This window comes from Pezoporus occidentalis, unplaced genomic scaffold, assembly GCF_034315485.1.
Source record: "Pezoporus occidentalis ecotype Australia unplaced genomic scaffold, CSIRO_AGI_Poc_V1 ctg14, whole genome shotgun sequence".
Classification (NCBI taxonomy): Eukaryota; Metazoa; Chordata; class Aves; order Psittaciformes; family Psittacidae; genus Pezoporus; species Pezoporus occidentalis.
The window spans coordinates 6,890,089-6,912,104 of NW_026913209.1; the positions used below are offsets into that span (position 1 = coordinate 6,890,089).

Here is a 22,016-nt window from a genome sequence, read left to right on the forward strand (position 1 = left end):
GAAGAGACCACTGGAGGTCATGTAGCTTAACCTCCCTCCCCAAGCTGCATCATTACCCAGCCTGTCTAGAGCCTTCTGAAAGACAGCACAACACCTGTGGTATAAGCCAGTCCTCTAAGTTTCATATAATCAGCAAACTTGCTGAAAAAGCACTCTATCCCTTCATTCAAGTCATTGATGAGTAAGATGAACAATACTGGACCCAGTATTGTCCCATGGGGGACACCACTTGAGGTCTCCAGCTAGACTCTGTGCCACTGATAACAACACCCTGAAGCCTGCCTTTCAGCCAGCCCTCAATCCACCTCACCATCCACTCATGCAGCCCCCACTTCCTGAGCTTTCCTACAAGGATGTCATGGGAGACAGCATCAAAGGCCTTGCTGAAGTCCAAGTAGACAAAATTCTCTGCTCTCCCCTCATTTATCCAGCCAGTCGTCCAATTGTAGAAGGCAATCAGGTTGGTTAAGCATGATTTTCCTTCAGTGAACAAGGTCATAAGGTCTTAACAACATAAAACCTAAAGGCTCTGTAATGGGACAGATGAGAGGCTACCTAGCCCGGGACCTATTCTCCAGCAGCACCACATGGTTAGTTAGGAATAGAGGAGTACACTATTGCACTATGGGAATATACCCCCAGCAACTGGAGGGGTATTTTGAACTGGAGTTCAAAGCTCCACTGAGCCAGCATGTGCATCTTACAGCACCTGATGGATTTTTCCTTTGTAAAATTATCTAATTACTGTGCAAGCCCCTGTGGACTTCTGGGCATTACAGCCCTGGACAGCATTGCATTTCATAGTTCACTAATGCACTATGCAAATAGTTACCTTCTTTTAGATAAAAGTTTGCCACCTGCTAATTTCAGTTGACTGTCCCTCCTTGTTCTTACACTTGGAGATGGTGTTAATGGTTTCACAGTTGCCCCTCCATGCTGCACATGCATTTGACAGGTATCTGTCACACTTCTTTACCCTGTAATTCCTCTACTGTTTTAAGAAGCAATATCAGCATTAAGTCACTCCCATACAAAGAAAAAAAAATAAATCATTCTACGCTTTAATTAGCCTTGTTACTTTCACATGGATCTTGCCTAGCCTTACTTCATCCTTCTCTGATTGGGGATAGGACTTATGTTGCATTAATCCAGTTTATTAGCCTGTTGAACACTGGCTCACAATAATACTGTTTTCTGTTTCAGTCTCTATTTCTTTCCCTGTAAATCAAAGAGTTTTATTTCTTTTGTCCACTATGGAACATTAAGCAGATGTTTTCATAGATCTGGTGTAGTTCCAAGATCTTTCTGGAGGGTTCATACCTAGTCTGACTAATGGGCTCCGTATTTAGTTTTCCTCACCTGCTCTAAGAGCATTACTTTGCCTTCCTTCATCAACACTACTTGCCAAAACAGCTGACATTTAGAATGCAGGCATGTCTCATTGCATTATAAGATTATCTACTATCAGTATCACCCAAGTCACAATTAAATTGCTTTAAAACAACCAGAAGAATAACCTAACTTTCCTGATTTTTTTTTTTTCAATTAAAAAAAATCTTTCCAGGTAGAAAGAGTAGTAGAGTTAAAGTAATACAGCCAGACTGACAGCTACGCCCCTGGGGAAGCTTTATACCCTTTGCACAGGAATTGTGATGTAACTTTCACAATCAAGGTATAATTCTGTTCCCTGTTGCAACCACCTCCTCAGAGGTTGTCAGACTACTGATTTTTCTGGTAACCTACAGAAAATGTTAAAGCATGACTGACTGATGAAAAGACAGCTTTGAAGTTGCTTCCTCAAACCCTCTACAACTAAGTGTAGAGTAAAACTTCTCTCTCTGTAACCTAGAGTAATGAGTAATTTTATCATAACTGGACTTGTCAGATGAGTAAGAACAGACCCTTGGGTTAGCCATACTGCCACAACGAAACTGTTAACTGACATTAAGTTGCAGGTGTAAGAAAGGATGATTTTCCCCCTTATGTGCAACGGGGAAAGATGATTTGGGGCACAACTGGCCAGATTTTCTTCAGAACTTCTGCTAACAGCTTTTTCTATCATTTCTCCAATATCATCTGTTAAATCTTGTAGTCAGAAGACAACAAAAATAAGCACAGATGGGCCATTCTATAGTTGTAACAAAGGCATCACATTCAACCACAGCAACTATGCCACTGACCATGCAAAAAGCCTTTTCAACCCTCCAAAACAAGTTCAGCTCCCAGGTAACCTCCCTCAAACAGGAATATTCACAGAAATGGGTGGTTTTGGCAGGAACTATGCAACTTAAATTGAAGGCACAGAAGACAGTTATCTGTATGTTAAGACAGCTCCCTATGTGTTGCCTCCTATCATATCTAGCTGCGAAAGTACTGACTGGATTATTTAGGTAAACCCGTAACTGTCATAACTTGGGGATGATTCCTTATAAAATCTGGAACTACCACCTTCCCCATGAGTAGACAGAAGAATATTACACAAAAAGAGCACATCATCATTCCACATAATCATAACAGATTTAATGTATACTTGGATACTCTACGAGTAGAGCTTAATTTACAAGTTAGAGAACAATTCCACTGAACGTAAACAAGGTGTTGTGAGGCCTACCAAGCCTAGAGTTCAATTACATTTTAACTTATTACCACTGCATGAATTCCTAGTGTTGGCTGTGTTGAGGCTTTCACATGCTAGAACATATAATTACAAATTCCACTGTTACATCACTGGTTTGGGTTTTTTCAATTAAAAAGACAATGCAGGAAAAAATACAAGATGTATTTTTTGGGAGAAAAGGACAGTAAAATTCAACTCTTTTTACTTCAGCTACAGTTTATTTTCATCATGCAGAGCTGTGCTGCCACGCTTTATGCTCTTCAGCTTCTGGAAGACAGTACAAAAATATTTACTCATCCACCTCCTTTGCAAACTTAAAAACTTATCAAAATTTAAACTTGATAAAATATAAACCATAAATTCATCTACTGCTATTCATTATGAATCCTAGCCACATAAATTCAATTAAAAAAATCAACTTTAACTGCAGATTTGCAGCATCTGAGAACATCTATACAAGTATCACTTTGAGTATTCTACTGCGTTTTCTGAATGAGCATTCACTTTGTCTATTTTGAAGCCAGCTGCGATATCCAGCTCAGTTTCTCACAGCATTCTTGAAGAGAACATTGCATTTATAAGCATGGATTCCTTAAAACTATACGCAAATATTTCTTCACAAGAGGTCGTACGACAGATTTTACGGATGGAATTAAACAAGACTGCCCTTAAATACTCAATGCAATTAGTGTATTTTTTCTGAGATATAGTAAGTTCATTTGGCACTTAATGCCTAAAGTTATTGCTGTATTTCAGGAGGATTTTGAAGTTGGAACTAATGCTTTGCTTAACAGATTTAGCGAGGACCTTGTCCTTTTTCAGGATCTGTGTATTTGGAAAAGGTGCACACAGGAAATAAATAAGACAGACCACTAAAAACCGATGGGCCATGGACATGAGAATCAACAGCCCTCGGTTTTCTTTAGCTTTTGGCACAGTCAGCTTCCAGCTGGAGGATATGCCATCACTGATTCCAGGAACTTGTCACACCCCTCAAACTGATGAGCTATGAAGCTGTAAGTCTGGTGTTGTCATCTGGTCACATCCTTGGGCACACATACTGCAGGATATGTGGTATCAACAAAAGGCTCATGAAAACACCTTCTGCTTGCAGAAGGCAGCCGCAACTAGTCACTGCACATTTGTAGAATGTGATCACAGCAGCCACTGCTAGTTTCCAACTGGGCAGCAGGTAGTTGTGTCCTTTGATCAGCTTCTGGTGTGAACATTTGCTGCAGTAGCCTGTCACGATAATGACTTGCTGTAATTCAGTGTTTCTCAAAACCAGAAAAGCAAGCCAACACAAAGTGGTATATGTCATTACAAGTAAGAGCCACCACACTAGACTGCTTATGGTTGACATCAACTGCAAAAAGCTAAGTAATTACAGGAAAGTACTGACATTAAAACGTAGTGGGCCAAAAGTCACAACAAAGAACAGCAGCAAGATTAAGGCTGTAAGAGGATGTTCAGCCACCTCAGTACACACTATAAGAGAAAGCAATTCAAGACCAATTGGGATGGTCTCATAGTGCTCACGTGCAGCTGACAACTGCTTGTGGGACAAAGATAAAGAGATTCATGAAAGGACTTAGGCTGGATGTGACCTCTAAGTCCTCCAGCCCAACCTCCTGCTCACAGCAAGGGTAATTAAAAGTCTAGAGTTCAAGTTGCTCAAGGTCCTGTCCAGTTAAGCTTAAAGGCTTCATATCACAACTGGGAAACCTGTTCCGGTGTCTAATCACTCCTTTTTTAATGCTTGTAAAAATGCAACCCAGTTTAATGTATTCTTCTAATGGTTCAGTATCATATGTGTATATAAGACCTACTATAGCGGAAGTCCTTACTATGGCTAAGCCATCATGTTGAAGCGTGACCAGGTGATGCTGGGTGCTCCTGGGTTACTCACTTCTTTGATACAAGGCCAGGAAGATAGCCCACAGTTTGCTTCTAGGGTGGCTGTTCCAAGAATAAAGGGCTATTGCTATTAATTGACATTAAAACATCCGTGAGTTATAGTCTTCCTTGGACAGCAGGGCTCAGGAACAGAGATATGCTAAAAACAAGTACCACTTCACTGTGGAAAACAGCAAGGTGTAACTCTCATCTTCACCATAAGAAGGACAGGAAGCTTCAGTACCAAAACAATCTTTAATCACCTAGCATTATCTGAGTCATGGAGGAAGATACAGAAACTCATTAAGACTCCTGAATAAGAAGACAAGAAGCAGAAGTCAGAATGCAGGGTAGCTAACACTGCAAGACACAACAACGAATCCACAGAAAATTAGCCAATTAGACAGAAACCAGTGGGTGACATTTCTTTCTCTAGATTACAAGTATCCTGCAGAAAAAAAAAACCAACAACAAAACAGAACAAAAAAACCCCATCAAAACAGTAGCACTGATGATTCAAGCAGAAATATTGCTTGAAATCTTAGTGTATCTCAAATAAAAGCTTGTGTAAGCAATTACACATTTAAAAGTCAATATTTTAATAAATTCATGTTATTCAAAGCAAATTGGAGTTAGACAGTAATAATACCTTCCTGTTGTTCTGCAATTATCTCCCATTTCATAAATATACAGAGCTTCTCAAAACATTTCTGCTGTGCTCAACACAGCTATGCATTTTCTCTCATCCCTCTTAATACAGAAACAAAACCTGTTGCAGAGACCAGGCCCTGAACCTCCTCCTCCCCTTCTGGAAGGAAGGCCTTCAGGGGCCTATACAACCAAGCTCTTTTCTGGCAGTTCTGTGTCCCTTCTGCACAGTTCTCCTGTTTCAAGAGAAAATTCAGTTATTTTCTTGGCACTGAGGATGTCTCCTGCCATGTGGGAACAGTGTGTTTGTTCCCTTCCTGCTAGGAAGGGCTGATAACCCACTTCCAGGGTGAATGTTCTCATCACCATGCAATCCTACAGAAGGCATGCACTGCAATCTCCTCTAACAGGGCTCTTAAATGAACTGAATAAGCCTGACACTATTTAGATCATCCCTAACTAATTAGGCCACATAAACATCATGCAAGCATGCTTCCCTAACAATTTCCACATTCTAAGTAGCAGAGGCATTTGCTAGAGTCAACAAAAATATTTCCTAGCACTTTCACAGAAACTTAGAAAACTTGAGGTCAATCAGGTTCATAATCCTACAATATTCTTTAGCCCTGGATAGTAAGTAAAACTTAACCCTCTTAAATGTGGGTGTCTAGTGATGGTTTCGGTGCAATCCAGACATAACAGCAAGAAATGCTAAACATAAATCAACACTTTCACCGAATTTTAAAGGTCTCAATCAGCATTCACAAGCATCAACCACGACAACCTGTAATTACTTACTTTTGCAGCTTTAGATGGGAAGGGATGGAGATAGTTAAAAATAGCACAGGGACAGAGAAAAAACTAGTGATACTAAAGGCAGACTGCTTCTGCTTCCTGCTGATGCCTTCATCTGAAGGACCTCAAGGATTATGGCCCAAACCTCATAAAATGTATGCATCCAACTGTCTGTTTAGCCTTTTCCCCCTTAAGAACAGCAGATAAGGCTATTTATGGTTTCTGCATCTTGCACCATAAAACAGTGTGATGACACTATTTTTATAGTACACACACAGTTTTCTGTGCATAAAAATATTTCAAGGCCTCCACAATATTTTGACTATGAAATTAGATTTTAAATTAGATTTTACAACTCTCAGAATTTTACAACTCTCAGAAGATTTATGTCTTCCCACCAGGTTGCCTCCAGAATCTTCACGAATGAGTCTGACATGTGACAGTGTTCACCCACTGGGGATTTGGATACTTTATTTGCAATTTGAGTAAACTGTGATTACTTCAAATTTTAAAGCTCTTAGCACTGTTAAAGATACATTTAACAGGTTACTAATAATCTTATATTTAAAGACAATTGTGTATTGTAACAAAAAGTTATATTCAGACGCTACAGACAGGATTTTAAACTAGTTTCCCATTGAAAGAAAGAATACAGAACTTCAGAAGTTTGCTGGCAGATTTCAACAAGTTAAGCAGCTGAAAACAATCTTCTACTTTTAATGCCATTTACAGGACGTTATTTTCAGAAGACAGACTGCTCCAGAGACAGGAAAACTAAAGCAAGATTTCACTTTATTTGACAGAACTGACATAAGAGAGCCTTTTGTAAACACTCAATCACATGAGAAAAGCTTTATTTGGTGCAAGTTGAAAAATTATGCAGCTGACAACACTGAGGCCTCACCAGTTCTCCTGCTTATGACTATTTGCTACAATCACAGTGTGCAATTTTAAACTTAAAACTTGCTTTTCATCTGATTTCCCATGATTGTCCACAGATTAAAAACATGCACTGTGTATACATCTAAGAAATTAATATGTGTTTCCACCTACATGCAAATTAAGCTATTTTAAAAATAAAGGCACTGCATAAGAGATGCTGCCTTTTTCTTATTTGAAGGGGGAAGGAAAAGAGGAAGTTCTTTCTAAAATATCAAAAGGCCACTTCAGGTGTTTTCTACCATTTCTGAAGCATAAGGATCTTAATCTAAGTTAAAAGACAGCTTCACTCAACACACAGACCGAAACATTTAAGGGATCAAGAGACCAAAAATTAAAAAAAAAAACCAAAACCTAAATATCAATACCTAAGAACAGATTCCCTGCCTTGTTCTGATCAGCATACAAATCGGCTACAGCATCCTCACTGAGGATTCTGTAACGATACTGTGTGGAGAAGGTACCAGTGATCTTTAACTGATTTTACAACAAAAGAAGGGATGAAACAAGGGACTGCTGTTTAAGAAATCTAAACTATAAAAGTGCTTGTTCAGACTTGAGTCTGCAGTTGTCTAGCTAAGTGATCCTTCACTCCTAATCCTGTCAGCCCATTACACAGCTCACATTCTCCTGAGTGCCTTCAGATCCCAGTTCATTTACATTTCCAGTACCTCCCAGAACTACCCAGTTCAGCTAGAGCTGGCCAACTCTTTTTCAAATACTTGCTGCTGAACTGTGGATCATGGGAGACCAACAATTAAGATGTGGGTAAACAGCATAGCATATAAAACCAAATCAAATGGCACATGATTAAGAGAGATGTTTTTATCAGACAAAGAATATTTTTAAATCCTCCAACCTCAGTTCAGACAACACATGCAAGGCTTCAGCCTTGCAGAGATATGACATAACCATAACCACAAGCATGCTCCAGATGATAATATTCTAAGCCATCCCATTTTAGCAGATCATTTACCAAATGACATACACAACCTGGGGCTTCTACTGATGAACAAGCTGAACACTGTCACTTCCTGTTTACCTGCACAGCATCAGTAGGAGCTTACTCAGCTGCATCTCACTGCTGAAGGCTGCTGAAATCTTGGCTGGCCAGAAAGCAGCAGACACATGACAAAACACAGTTGGATATTTGTGTTCCGTTGTTAAAGTTACACATTTGGCTGCTTTCAGAACAACAGAAAGTGTGCTGTGCACAGGCTGTCCACAAATTTGTCACTGTCCTACTGCCATGGAGCAAAATTCTCACTACAGAAGAAAGACATTTTGTCTTGCAGTTCCACCCCCATACCTGCCTCCACAGGCACCATGAATCAAGGTGTCAAAGACTACTCATTTCCAAAGCTCAGGGAACTTTCAGATGAAATGTTAAAGTCTACCTTTTGATTTTCAGCCATTTTAAATTAATCAAGATTCCCAAGACTAGGATGACCTTGACACAAATAAAGCACTGTGCAGGTATGTAGATTAACCAGTTCTCAGAACTATGCTTCAGTCATACACAGAAATTGCAGATTGATGTTTCAAGCCATACAGATTCAAGGCAAGAATCGGGCATTTCACGCAACCCATGGGCTAAAGTTGGAGCTTGAATGTGTCCTGCCTTGTTCTACTGCCTATTCAGCTATAAGGGAAAGCAGCTCCTTTGACTCAACACAATCTTCCTTTCTACTAGCAAGCTATTGCTTTCATGCACTAAAGAGTTAAACTCAAAGTAGTTCCTTATAGACACACTTAATGGTGTATGTATCACACTCACAAGTAAAAATCTTCAGAACAACAGTTAAATTGATTAAAGAAAGGATGTGAAGCATAAGCCTCAGGAATTCCTGAATTACCCCAGCTCTGGAACATTCATTAATGAGCCCCTGAAAATGCTATTTAGCATCTACTGGTATTCCCAGGTCCAGATTAAAAAAAAAAAAAAACAAAAAACACAACAATTTAGTATTAGCTTTGCAATGGTGAGGTTAAGGTGAATTTTTCTTATGATCTTTACACTTGAGAACAAAAAATAACATGGAGTTTTGACTTCAGATATTTAGAGAACACTGAAATAAAACACTTTAAATTGTTTTAAAAGAAAAAACTCTTTTAACAGAAAACATTAACTTCTTGCCAACATGAAACAAAGAACCCCTTCAAAATATCTACAAATTGGAGAAAAGGCTATTAGAAGTAAAACCTCTTTGAATAATAGCCAGCAACTGGTCTTGCAATTGTGTATACAGCTTGTGTCCTTGCCCTGTAGACTCAATCCACTTACATAAAGGTACTTAGAGATGTAAACACCCCCCACCCCCCCACCTCACACTTTCACTGTGCCACAACTCAACATGCTTTAATTCCTCCTTCAGCAGTTCCTGTTTGACCAGAACAATTATGATAACTGAAGTCAGATACAGGGAAACATAACTGTGTATAATTTGTTTTTAATACCAACAGCTGAGTCTATGACTGAAGTTATTCCCAGTTGTAAGTCTTAAAAAATAGACATACTAAAGGAAAAAACAGCATGATGATCTAGTAGTTACATGATCCCTGGATATATCCAAAATTCATTCCAGGGATAAAACACTAAAAGCTCTTTCAGGGTAGATATACCCAATAGTGAAAGCATCAGCTGAATGTTTGGGAGACTACTATTTTTCATTTAGTTTTGGATGATGTTTGCATTTATTTCTCCCCCATGCCTTAGCTTGGAGACACAGCCCTCTACCTCTGTAATTTGCTTTGAGAACTGATAAATCAAACATAAAATTATGCTGCCACAAACAGAAATCTATTATTTTGGGAGGAGGGGGATAGGAGGTGTCCACATTATCTTCTCTGCTAACAGCCAAGGTTAAACCAGCCAAATTTCTATATCACTAGTGTTAATTTTCTCCCCAGTGCATGAACATAATACCTGATAGCAACTGTTTTAGATCTTTACCATGAGGGATGTCCCTTGAGTAAACTGACATTTATTACAGCTAACAGCTACAACTGTCACTGTCAGAACAAGTTCCTTCGTAGGTCCAAAGCACTGCATTTATCAGTGCACTGTGGAGGTCAAAAGCCACTTAAATCCACCCATGTGTAAACAAACTTAAAAGCTTGGAAGCAGTATCACAGAATGGTGATCTGACCTAGACAATTCTATGCAAATCTCAGACTTCAGTCACCTATTGCCAGACAAACCACAGCTGTAAATTCTGTTAGCAAATTTACCAAAGCTTTTTTAAGTCACCATTACATATGTTTAGCATTTGATTGTTAAGACAGAAGAATAAAGAGTACAAGGCACATAATTCAGAACTTGATGGCAAAAGGAAAATTATTTTTTACGGAAAAAAAAAGTAATTTCCCACCTACCTGACACTTCTCAGTGGTCTCCTTCCAGGATAATCCTGACCCCTGAGCAACAAACTCCATTAAGTCTTAGTACATAAGGATCAAGAAAATCATCCTAGCACTCTATTCCTATTTCCGACCTAGCCCTTCCGTAAGGGCAATTGTCACCTCATACTTAAGGTTCCTTTACAAGGGATTAATGGGAAAGCTCCTTCCTTGAAGTCAAAATTCTTCTGCAGCTCCATAAAGAGACAGAATGTTACTCAGCACAACACTGCCTGTTCCCCTGGGCACAACCAAAACAGCAGAAAATATAAAAAAAAATCTACTCATTTAAAGTGTTTGCTTATACAACAAAAAATTTGCTGAAAAAAGGCAGCACCATGTATTTTTCCTCTACATTCAACACTTGGCATCCATGTCCAGTCAGCAGTTTCCAGTATAAATCCCACAGCTGTTATTTTTTTCCTGCAGTGCAGAGCTGGTAGTACACCTTTACACAGCAGTTCTAATGAGGAACCACACACAGAAGTGAGGAACAGGGGCAGCTGGCACTCAATCTTTTATTCTTAAATATTAATATGTTTGGATGGGGCGGAACATAAGCATCCCCACCAAAGATTATTATCTCTCCAGTACTGCTGTAGTCCTGTTCATAATTTGTGAGCATCGTGTAACAGCAGTAACAAATATGCTACATGAAAAGTTAAGAGTGCATACCAGCCTGTACTTACAGATAATACAAAAATTACTTCACCCTACTTACAATAGTACTAAAGTAGCACTAGATCTTGGGTTAGAAACAAAACTTACAATTAAGAAAAATCAGTATTTATTAGATCAGTACAGGATTTTAGAACCCACAAAGTCACACCAGTATTATTTTAACATGAACACAGTAGTTTAGATATTTTAAAACCTTTTAGGACAAAAAATATTTGTTTCAAAAAACATTTACACAAAATACTAGGTCTGAAACTGACCTTCACTCTTTCTGGTGAGTATGGTCTGAATTAAATGCAGCAAGTTGAACCAAAATAATAAGTTTAATGAGAAAGATCTTAAGACAGCTTTGCTTTTGATCCCAGTGAAAATTAAATACTAATCCAAATCAATTTCAATTGCACTGGCAGTCCAATCAGTCAGTATCATTACCCTAATCAATAGTTAGATTTGAAGCATTATATGCTTCGGTTCCTGAACTACTTTTCTGCAAGTCTCAATCTGTTCTGGAGCTGACAGTGAAGTTAACACACCTCTTGCTACTTAGGAGAACTGGCAACAGCTTTACTGTCAGGTCAAGCATTTGTCACTTAGCTGAAAACTTCCACTTATGCAATGTTAAGTTACAGTGCTTTTATGACAGCATAAAGACAGCAAGTACATTGTTAGACTACATTAACAGAATTAAAATGTTCATTAATACCGGCTGTAACCTTTAAACAGAAGGGAAAACCAAAAGGTTATTAATGACCTGTTAATTTTTTCAGAAGTGTAACACCTTTGGTAATGAGATATTCCTCCATAAGGGCACTGATGTAACTTAAACCCCAATGACTAGAAGAAGGTAGCCCTTGTAAACACTGGGGGTTCCATGCTTTGTATGGATACTTTCTTCGTGATCAGCTAACTACACCAATTGCTCTGAGCACCTGCACAGCCTCAGTCTGTTAGTACAGCAAGTTCCTGATGTTGTGAGTATATGAAAGATAATGCGAGTCCCAGGAGTGTACATTTTAGAGAAAACAGGCTGATTACCTGATTAAGACTGCAAGAAAAATAACACCCTACTCAAAAGACTTTGTATGAGTATAAAAACATGTATCTCTTCCAGTCTCCTGGAAAAACTAATCACAGGAATGGGATCTACTTAACTGCAATGCATTAATAGGTTCCTAGACGTTAGCAAAGTATATTTTATGAACATCAGATTAAAGTCTGTATAACTGGGTCCTCCAAAGATCTAGGGATTGTTTGTCAGAAACTTCAATACCGGGATGATCTTCCTATAGGAAGATGGAAGGGGGTGGGAGTAAGTGTGCCAGTAACACAGTGAGACCTCAAGCAAGCCTGGGCAGGGAAGGAGGAGGAAGTAATCTTGATTTCTTGGTAGTCAGGATCCACTCCTGGGCACACGGAATATTTACAGAAGGTGAAACAGATCTACAGAATGGATTGAAAGGCTAGCCAGCTTCACTGATGAAAGTGTCCTGTAGAACATTTGTATTCAAAAGTACATCCTTCAGAAGAAGGCCTCTGCCATCCACCATGTGATGTGCAATATGATACTGAACTCAAGAGTTTTGTATTAGCTGATGTGGAACTAAGATCTCTAAGTCTGCTAATCCCCACATAAAAGCTTCAGTTCTACAACAAACACTATAGTCCTGTGAAGAATCTCAGATGGTGACTGCCATCAGTCACCTCACTTCAGGACCAGGTTATTCTGACAAACGAAGGCTCCTTGCTACACTTCAACAAAGTGCCCAAAGCATCTGAAGTCAAAGACCAGCCTTGATGAGTCATGGCAGATATCCTTATTTATGGCTTTTTTTTTTTATTCGGAATAAGCCAACTATGTAACACCCTTTGCTAATTAAGACTTGCATCACAGTGACATTGTCTGTATGGGGTGACCTCAGAGAAGAAGTTATTTCCAGTGATATGGATCTTGGCACTGTTTCGTTTCATTGCTAGAGCAATTACTGAAGCCAGAATTGGCATTCAAGTCACCATCCTGAAATTAAGGCTAAAAGCACTCAACTTCTAAATCCATGATGGATTGCTATCTCCCCTCTGAAGCAAAGACTACCTGCTGTGGGAGAAGTGCTTGTACAGCACCAAGCATCACCAGGGGTCCAGTTCCTGCCAGTGCTGATTTATGAAAGCTGGTATTGGAAAAAAATATGGCTTGAGGAAGAAAGAGAGATCACAAGACACTACAGGGGGGAAATAAAAAAGATAAAACAAAAACTTCAGGGAAGTGTCTACAGAACCGAGACATCCCAGACAGAACCAATGATTAAGGCGAGACACCAGAACAGAAAGAGTATTTGATGGTTAAACTATCGTAAATTATCCTACTTCACACCCTAGAATTGTCACTGGAGCTGAAGTGGTAAACAAATTGTTGCATCTGAACTGACAAAAAAATGCTAAAACACTCCAAAATGCAGCTGCAGGCAAGATTCCAAGAGACCTCAACACATCCCTTGAGTCTCTGAAGACATACAAAACTTTCCTTATATTACCAACAAATTACTCATCACAAAAGAACGACAGAAATTCCTTTTCTTGGTAGACCAGTGCTCTGTAATCAAGAAGTACAGTAAGAGAAATGCAGCAGCCCTTAAGGTACCTGTACCTGCTGTACCTAATGCAGTCTGTTAGAAGGAGGCTACAAGTTTCCTTACCAGAAAGCAAATCTTTTTTTTTTTTTTTTCCCCTCTTGAAATCAGAGAAGAGGATCAGGAACCTTCTGAGCTCATGTTCACAATGTCAGTATCAGATACACTTGATAATTTGTCCACTGCACTAGGTTGCTACGCACACAAGCACACTTTTGTTGGCTGGAAACTTCTAGTCACCTGCATTTTCTCAGGCTTCCAAAGGCAATTTCTAAGAGCAGAGAGACAAGACCGAATTTTGTTGCTGACAGGAAACCCAGGTTTGACTCCAGCTTGATGTCAACTGACCCTTATCTAGTGAGGTACCACTGACAATGCTAGAACAGGTAGTTCACTTCTGCCTCCCCATCCTTTTGTCTTCCGGCAACTTTCACTGGTTGTGCTAATATTAGTAACTAGAACCAGGGGCACTCTGTGGATGCGATGGCAAGTGGTATAGCAAGTGGTGCGGCAAGTGGTGCAGCAGAATGCACATCTGCACAGAGAAGGGCTCTCTCTCTCTGCTCCCAAGACAACACAAATTGGGTGAGGATGGCCCTACCCATTTTGCCTATTAGGAACTGTGTTTACACCATTCTATTCCCAAAACCATGCTCAGTAAGTTGGGCGAGTACAAGCTAGCCAGGAAGTGCGTCAACAAATTTATACCATGGACAGCCGCAGAACAGGGCATGAGTTCACGCTACTGCCCTACTTAAGCTTGTTAGCACCAATATGTTAACACAGACCAGAGAGGAGAGAAAGAACAAGATGTATCCTTCTGTATAACTTCAATATACCCTGGGTGTGTACCTCAGGTTTTGAGCCTGTCAGTTCCCGTTACCAGAGACAGAAAGATACAGTCCAGACAGGTATGGCCAGCGAGAGGGATGGTCCCATTGGTTACACAGGGTAAAGCCTAGAGCAGCACCAGAAACATTGCTCAATAAGCAACCCTCAACTAAACAATACAAACAGAGGGCAGAGGAATAGACAGGATTTGTTGTTTACAGGCAGCAAAAGCCAGAGATGCTCAAAAAGACTGTTAAGGAAAAGTCTCAATGAAGAACTGAAGCACTGAAAGAGAGAACTCCTAAATGACATAAAAAGATGAACTGAAAAACATGACATGGAGCAAGATCTACATCTTCTTAGAGAAACATTTAGTCCTAAATCCATCTCCTTCCATCCTATCAAACAAAACCATAATGCATTATAATTGTAGACATGCAGACTAAGGAAGGGAAGGGCATGCTCTGAGCAGAGATACAGATGAAATAGCACCTCTCAAGTATCTAAATAATGGCACCTGAATATGATATGGCCAAATCTCTCAAAGACAAAACTAAATTTTTATTTTTTTTTTAATTAAGTGGTTTGTTGAATCACCACTGAGTTCTAGAGATCAAGTGCAACCAACATGCTCTGTTGCAATGACACTCTAAAACCTTGTATAATCTTAGAGTTCCAGCTACACAAACTGAGAATACTGCTAACAGTGCAGTGTAACACTTAAAAGAGGCCAACACTGCTCAAGAAAGGTCAAAACGATAACACCTACTGTATGTCTAAAACATACTGGTTGATATAAAACTGAAAACAAAATTAAGGCCCAAACCCAGTAGTTTTTAAAAATTGTTAATTGCCAGGTTACTAAAAACAAATGCATAATGCATAAATGCATAATTCTGTGTGCCCAGTTATAAAATGTATTTCATACCTGAGATACTCAAACTAAAGGTAAATAAAGAAAAAACAGCTCTGCATTTTATTCATCAGAAACTACTGCTTCCTTCTTTGCAAAACACAAGGGGAAGCTTTTGCCTGTGGTATTGCACAGAACACATACCACTACAGGATGTTCATAGTTTTCTTCCTCTTTTCAGTTAACCACAAAAATTGAGCACAGTTTTACAGAGAGGAGCTTATTTGGATGCTTTTGTGTGCGTTTAGTGTTATAAGCCAAGTGATGTTTCTATTTGCTTTGGCTGACTTAGGTGGAGTAAAGGAAAAAAATGTCTACTTACAAAGAATGACCACATCTTAGCTGTGCTCCTAGACAGCTGTCACATGGTTAGAGGAGCAGGAAATAACTTACAGTTCACTCAAAGCAGGACTAAGCAATTCTGCGATTTTGAGCCTGATCTGAGCCTGTAGAGTTGCTGAAGCTGTATCTTCCAGGATGTAGTTTCTTAATATAGCAGCTTACAAACTGGAGAGTCTGGTGCTCCCATGAGAAGCAGTGGAGGGAGGAGAAGAGGGTGGCAAGAAGCCCAGGAAATACCATACTCTGGTTTTTGCTTTCCTCTTGCTTATCCACCAAGAGTTCTTTTTTATAGCAACATTAACAGTAACTTTAGGCCAGAGAGGATGAAATAGGAGAGAAATGTCTAAAGGCCATATCTCAGGCTCAAGTGCACTCTATGTATCCAACAGCAAACAGCTGGCTAGCATAGACACTCTCTCCTCTCTTTGTGCAATGCTCTGTTGCATTAAAACAATACAAATCATGACTAGCCCAGCACTATATGCAGATAGGACTACATGTCCCACAAGACACAAAGTTCATCAGCAAGAACAAAGCACTTGAAGAACTAGGAAGCAGGGGAGTAAGGGAACAGAAGGGATAATAGTGAGAAGGAGAGACACTTCTACCTGGAGATCTTTGTGCTGATTATGGATGAGGGGCTGAAGAGAGAAAGGAAGAAACTATGAGCCTTTGAAGTACAACAGGAAAAGAGGAAATAAGGGCAGGAAACTTGTTTGTTTTTTTTTTTTTAAAGTGTGATAAGGAAAGTGCAAGGAGACCCTGATGAAAGCTGAGACACAAGATTCTGAGGACAGTGGCTAAATTGATTCCTAGAATATCATTACCAACTTTACAGTAATCTGCTGTATAAAAATCTGAAAGCTTTATTTTCTACATAGAAACCAAAATTAAGTCAGTAAATTACAACATAGTATGTTTTCTAACAGAAGAATGTTGTAAATAATCTCTTACTTTTATCCCAAACATAAAAGATATTACAACAAATTAATACTAATTTCTCTCCTTAGCCACAAATCACATACAGATAAATCTCTTGGCTGTTATCTTGAGAGGTGAGAAAGCATTTCTAATTTAGTGCCAAATTCCCAGATTCAAATATTCTTCTTGTTCTTCAGCTAAGACAGCAAGACAAGTGCTTTCAGCTAATTTTCAGGAAACACATCACAGATAACACCTGAAGTAAACACATTTTTTAAAAGCGCTTACAATCTTAAAGGCAAGAGTTACCTTTAAGAGTTCAAATAATGAAATACAGTTTTCTCAGCTTTCCAAAGAGGAGAAAGGCACGTTTTCTTTCATTAGGTCAGTGCTTCTCCAATTGCAGGCACAGTACCCCTACATACAAAATACTTTTGGTGAGCACAGATATATTCCCGTACAAGACTGATGATGCATAGTGGCTAGTTAACAAGGGTAGAGAAAGGCAAAATAACACATTCACTTTGAATGGAAATTAGATGAATGCAGAGGAATTCTGAATGACACAAAGTTCTAAATTGAAAAATGGTGTGTGAAACCAATTCACAAAAATGGAAACAGGACCCTGATCAGCAAGCCTTAACGTGATCTTTCAGTTTGAAGCTAGACACACCGGAGGACTGGAAAATGCATTAACACCGTTTCCCAGAAAATGCAAAAGAAAAAAACAAAACTGTCTTGGAGTGAGGATTTTAAGGATAGCCAAATAAACAGTACAGGGAAAACAGTCTAACCAAGGTGGAGATACATATATGAAAGCAAGCTTCTTAAGGTGAGCTGTAATCTGCAGATCTGCCAGTAAGTTGTGGAGCTCTGCAGCAAGTTTCCTTGCCAGCAATGATCTTCTCCGCAGAACATTAAGTCTACAGGAACTTCTCCCAGAATCATATATTCTTAACACACACATATTTTAATTTGAGATGCCTAATGTGTCATGTCATTCACTACACAAACATGAAGAGGTGTCGGGAAAATTGTCTAACTCACAGGTAGCTTAAAATACACTACTAAATCTGAATTAAGCAAGAAAGTGTCCCTATGATTGCTTGCATTACATCTCTTCTTTTTCCATTTGGCCCTTCTAGTACACCGCTCCCATCATGTGAAGATTACAGCGCACTTCAGGATCTTTGAATTTAACTGCAACTTGTCCCTAGAGGTAAGTGCACACCTACCGCAACCATTTTATTGGTTATCCAGGCATAAACAACATGTCTGGAAGTCACAGAAGTTAGCGTGGTAGTGTACCCAAGCAAATACCTTGAAAAACAAAACTATTTTGTACTGCATCTGCATCATGTCCCAGTAGAACAGTCTGTTTAAAACCACCATGAAGATACACTTCTGGTTCCACTAAATTCGCTTTGTGTGATGTACTGTTGCAAGGAAAACAAACTGGACAATAAAAAAATCCCTCTGTGCCCAAGTAATGCATAACACCAACCCTTCTTGAGGAAATTGTACCCTAACCTACCAATAAGCAACTCTTGTCTAGTACCCATGACACATTTTTGTTACTTGCTATATTTTATTATTGAGGTATTAGGTCATGAAACCGTAAGTCTCCTGCACCGTACCAAGTTTTATTTCTGTACTGCAAATATTCCTCAAGAGATTAGTCTATGAAACATGCTCACTGAAAGAGAGGACACCATAAATCTTACCACATGGCTAAGTGAAGAGCAAACTTTCTCAGAGAAACTGAGCACTTAAAAGCTAACTAAACCCCATCTTCACTGCAGATACCTCTGCCTGCAAAAGGTCCGTGAAAGAATCAAGACTTTTGGTTAATGAACTACTGCAAAGTTCCTAGATGACACTCACTCAAATACAGATCACTTCAGTGCTTCACTCTACCCACTGAAGCACTGAGGTATAGAGGCTGCCAGTGGCAATTGCTTTCGTTGCTGGCACCCACAGTCCCTACTCACCAAAGCCATAAACAGTTCTGCTACTACTACAGACACTAACAGCAGACCAATAAGGGTCATAAGCTTTACAGAAAAGTCAGATAAGTTTTTTTTCAGGCAGAAATACCAGTACTCTTCCTAAAGAAGAGATCTGAGATCTAAAGTTCCAGTATTCTCCATTATCATCTTTTTACCCTGAAATTGCATGATATAAAATGAATCTTAAACACCCTACTTGGTTCAAATTAGGCTTATATTAAACCCTTGAGAACCCCAGAATAAATATTCACAGAGCAAACATTCTAGTGTTAACAGATTCAAATCAATATTTATGATCAGATAATGCAGAGAAATCACAGCAGTTCTTCATTAAAAGAAGAACAAATTTATGTCTTTGCATTTACATATTTGCATGAAATAGTAAACTCAGACTTTATCTTCTAACAAGAAGCTACCTCTTCCTTCAGTGTTTTCCTAGACAAGTGGTATCTGGACATCTTGGAGGAAATCTTATAGTCAAAAGATGACTGTTCATCTGAATCCTGCATTAAAACCACACTCTTCTAAATTCCTCCACCTGATTCTTAGCTGTGAAGAGCTGGTAAGTTACAACACAACAGCTTGTGACTACAAATTGTTTTCATCCTGTTACTTCTGTACACTATAGGATTCCAGAGCACTTTATCAGGAACATGAGTGGTATACTTGACCAGCTGATGAACCACAGAGATGCTAAGACAATTTTGGCACTTGTCTACCTCCAAAACACAGGAAAATAAATAAAAAAAAAAATCTACAAAGAAGCTCAGAAAAGAATGTAAGAGTGTTGAAGCCTTAACAGACTGAGGTTCTTGTTCCAGGCCTGTATTACTAGATCACATTCTCCTTAGCAACACATAACACTTCATAAGAGAGATGTACAGCGACTGAAATTTGTAGTAGGACTCACCTTGCATGTCAAGACATTAACACGTGTCTAGCACATGAGCTACAAGCATAGTCAGGAGAGATGTAACCACTACAGTCACTGAAGCAAAGACAGAAATTCAACTAATAATTGTTTTAATCTTCAAGTAAATTGAATAGATTTAGATAACAGCCAGGGATGTCTACTGACAGTGATGGGATTTTAACACCTAAACTTCAGCCTCTTATTCTCGAACTGAACCCACACTTTATGAATTGATGCTTTGTCTCAAACACTAACAGCTAGGAGATGTAATGCTTTGTAGAGCATTCACATGAGGTCTAAAAACATTTCTCATCCATGGGTGAATAACCTGTTTACAGTGTATCTTAGCTTGTGCTGTAATTACCTTAATAGGAGGTTGTGAGAAAAACAAGCAAGAGAAATGTTTTGTAAGTAACCCTGCTTTAGATACATGGAGACAATTTGAGGATGATGGCTAAGCTACTTGCTCTGAAGAGTCTGACCTGACCCACTCCTGTTGAAAATCAGTTTTGTAGGCACAGGTCTGGTTCAAAGGAACTGTCAAAACTCAATGTAATTCCCTCTAAAAGGGAAGATTATTGCTGATACTGTTTAGCAAAGTGACTCCAGTGGATACTAGTCAGGCACCTGAAGATGCTACACGTCTTTAGATAAAACAGGATGGTCCTCAGAAGAAATCTAGGCCTAACTCTCAATATTCTTCTGTTCCACAAGACCCTATCCTTTACACTTCCTCATTTGATTCTCATTTAAAAATACACCCAGAGATGAGATAACTACCACTGAACTGATGAGTCAGTTATCCCTGTCTGTTCAAGGGATGATTCCTTTCCAATTCACAATCTCAAGGTTTTTGGGAAATACAGCCTGCAGCACAACTGGCTCTTTTCAGCCTCATGAAGCTGCCTGTTACTCAGACCTGTAGTTCGCCTTCAAATCTTAGTTCCTGCTGTTTTCATACACACAAGTAACCTTCCAAGTCCTTTTTTGATAAAACCTTTAAATCTTATCAATTAAGAGCTGTAACCGCCATTCTGGTTTTTATTTTGTTTTATCTCAACTATTACTCTAATTTGTCCTTTGTCTTTGACATAGCTTATTCTGGTCACATGCACTCTAAAAGCAGCCAAAACAGTTTTCTTAGTTTACTGCTGCCTTACTTCTGCTTTTGCATTCTACGTGTTTTTGCATTTTACCAGTTCCTGCTTACCATATAAACCATGGCAAGATCTTACAAATAACAACCTATTCCTAGCCTTATTCATTACACCTTATCCAAGTGTTGCGTTCCACTTCCCAGCAGTATAAAATAGCCATACTCCATTACCTATTTCTAACGCTATCAAGTACACACTTCTCATGTTTTCTTTCCTCAGGCCTCACACACATATAAAATTATTTCTACAGAATAAACTAGTTTTTCATCAATGACATCACTGACCTATATTAATCATGCAAATTATAAAAGTACCTTCTTTAGTAAAAAAAAATTAAAGAGGAACCTAGTATTAGCTTTTCCTTACAAAATTCATTCTTTCAGACAAAATTAAAGTGACTGATTTATAACCCAGCAGACTTAAGCAAAACCTTCCAAATTTGGCATGACCACAAAAATATTAATATGCACAAAAGTAACCTCATAGTTTACCTTAGCATAAGTTTACACAGACTTTTATTTCCACATTATGATAAAAAATAGTTATGGAAATATTTCTACAGGTCGTGAACTTTACACCTGACCTAGATAACAAATGTTATAGATCTGAATGAAAATTAAGTTTCATGCCTAAGTAACAATGAAAGTCCTAATGGACTACCTTACACTGGACACCTACTGCAAGCAGTCCCACATCTGGATTCACATTTCAACCAAATTAACTGTAGCTGCAGCTTGGACTATTAGCCAATGGCTTGGTTTTGAAAACCTGATCCGTCACGGACAAAGGTATTTTAATGGCTTATAGATTCAGATACACATTTCACGGCTCAGCAAGTGGGGGGGGGGAAAAAGGGGGTAGTGAAAAAAAGAGCTAGTAACCTTCTGTATATTCTGTATCTACACTTGTCTACTAGTCATTGAGATTCTCAAAGTATCAGTAGTGGTCCAGAAAATGGTACCAGTCTCAGCAACACACACAGAGTGATGGCTCTTCACCATTTCTCCCCTCCCAGGTAATTTTTGTGTTTACCAGTCATCATTACTTAAGATGCCATTGAAATTATGTCAGTATTGGAGTTCATAGGTTGTGAGTACTCAATCAAAATTAAGCTACTTGATAAATTCCTTTGCTTTTGCATAGAACAAAAACTGAGTAGTTGAATTCTTAACGTTATTTTAAAGTAGCTGCCTTGTTATCAGTCAAAAACAGTCTCACAGATTGCTGAAATAAATCAGTCCAGAATGCCACGTTCTTTCTCAACCAAACCTGTTAGGACTGATACCAGCACTACGCCTTCCGTAAGAGCTATAAATTATTACTACAAAAGGAGT

General features: G+C 38.9%; 1 protein-coding gene across 3 annotated transcripts in view; it reads right to left on the minus strand.

Moving 5' to 3' along the window:
• WASL (WASP like actin nucleation promoting factor) overlaps positions 1-22,016 on the minus strand; it is a 49,503-nt gene that overhangs the window by 24,587 nt on the left and 2,900 nt on the right. The window lies entirely within an intron of this gene.